Here is a 2,383-nt window from a genome sequence, read left to right on the forward strand (position 1 = left end):
CGCTAGCCTGCTGATAAATGATGGAAAGTGGCTCGGTGAGCACTTCCGCCAGCTCACTCAGTAGCCTTGGGTAGATCCCATCTGTCATACTTACTATAGTTAATAAACTTTTCTGCTATAAAGCTGAGACTGCCAGAGACCATGATGCTGTCACATTGACAAGCTGGAAAATGGTTAGGCATCTTCATTTCCTCTGTAGAGCCTCTCTAATTGGACCTATCATCAATATTGCCTTCAGTTACTGGTGGTGAGAGGATGACACTGCCATGCTATGAATGACCACCTGAGTGTTGTTTGCGCAGCACTTCTTTGGGAACATCAGCGTCTGATTCTTTCTGTTCTGCATTCATGAGAAACAGGAAGGACCATTTATGTTGTCTCTATGAGCAACAGTAAAGAAATCATGTTTATGTGCTGCTAGCTATTTCAGTTCTGCTAAATAAACGTAATAACCCTGCAGGCATAATTTCATTCTTTTTAAATGGCCCCATTCAGCAATGAAGAGATTCACAGCTATCAACAGTGGCCAATTTTCTGTTTTATCACCAACAAAAGGGACCAAAGTCTCTATGGTTCAGACCTCATGGCACACACGTATTAGCCCTGTATAAGTCTAGTGTTGAACTCACAGGGCTTTTTAAATTCCATATTCATAACCCTCCTCTTTTAGATCCTAGTGCCCTCCCATCCCCATGCATCCTCTCTGAACCCTGATGTGCTCATCACTTGAGATATAATGAAGCAGAACTTCAGAACTCCAAGCCCTACCATCTCACTTCTTCTTGGCCTAATCAAGTTAAGTGCAATTTTTAAAAAAGCATATAGTTTACATTATTATTTCATACTCTTTGTTTTAAATTTTAAAATTTCTTAATTTTTTGAAGAAAATGCTTTTAATAACTAGTTTTTGTAGGGCATGTTAAAACAGTGAAAAAAAACAGTTAAAAAGTAAAATGGCAATACTGAATTTTCAGAAGTTTACTTGCCTAGTTCTGCATGTATTCAGAGTCTAAAGCATTGACACTTATAAGCTTTTGTAGAAGAAGTATAAACAACTAGAAAACTTGGGCATCTTCAATGTTAAAACAGAATTGTGAGGATAACATTTTCACTTAAGCAGGAATAATCACAAGAAAACACTGAACTCTTCTGCAAACATCTTATCTATTCACTTCTTTCTGATAGAGCGCAGTTTCTTTCTGCAGAACCCTGCCCTCAACTATCTCACCTAAAAAAGTGCCTTGTTACCTGACCTAACCACAGCCCCAACCTCTCAAATCTAAACTGAGTAGCACTCGGCTCCCTTCCCTAGGAAGGGCACTTCACACGGGAAATTTACTCACCCCAGAGGGAGTGATTCATTCCAGTGACACTGTCACTTAAACTCTACTCCTGCTCTAATGAGTATTTTATTATGTTGTTGTAAAGCTCTCAAAGTAGAAAGATTGAGAAGGCCTGAAATACTCTGTTTGGTCAGAGCACTTATACAGGAGTTACAAGTTGCAATGTCTTAATCAAGGTCCAGTTAACCATGCAGCTGTACGCACTGTTGCTAGCGAGAAGGAAGATTTAACGTGGCTCCGCAGATCTAGAGATGAATAGTGACTCCCCTGAGGAATATGTACAAACTACTAGGAAGGCAAGAGTGAGAAAGCAATTTGAAGTACCCGGATAAACCGTGAACCAGAGAAATTTTCAGGTAGGCTAAAAGTTGCGTAAGCAGCAGCAACGCTGCAAAGAGCATTCTGTAAATAAAGTGCAACAGCATGAGCTGAATAGAAAAAAACCCACGGACCAATTCACGCTGTCTGCAACTACCTATCCTGTGTTCTAGATACTGAATGATTGCTACGGAAATAATGCGACGGGACCGTACCTCAACAGTAACACAGTGTGGAACAACACAGTCAGCACTTACTAGCTTAACTTCTGTTTCTCTAAGCGATCGAAAACATGGCCTGCAACGCATGAAGTCCTCTCCTAGCTCGCTTTCTGTACGAAGATGTTGTGTAAGCCGTAGATGCAGGCAGCCATGATGATGGCAAGTGATGCTAAATACTGCCCGTAAAAGATCTCTTTACAAATGCTCGGATGAAATGAGAAGCTTCATCTCCAGCCATGAATAGCATGCTCCCTCCCACAAGACGCTGTCCGTGTGAGCCGAACCGCTGCGCTCCCACTTTCAGGACCGGTTTTGCGTACGTCAGGGAACAGCAACAGCTGAGTGTGGCCGTGCCTAGACGGCAGCTCCGGCTCGCGTGCAGCCAGCGGCGGAGCAGAGGGAGGGGAGGGCGGCTCGGCTCGGCGCCGCGCCGATCGCCGGCGCCGGAGTCCCAGCGGCCTAGGCTACAGCTACGCCCGGCCCCGCCCCGGGCCGCAGGGG

This window comes from Aptenodytes forsteri, unplaced genomic scaffold (assembly GCF_000699145.1).
Source record: "Aptenodytes forsteri isolate BGI_AS27 unplaced genomic scaffold, ASM69914v1 Scaffold234, whole genome shotgun sequence".
Taxonomy (NCBI): domain Eukaryota; kingdom Metazoa; phylum Chordata; class Aves; order Sphenisciformes; family Spheniscidae; genus Aptenodytes; species Aptenodytes forsteri.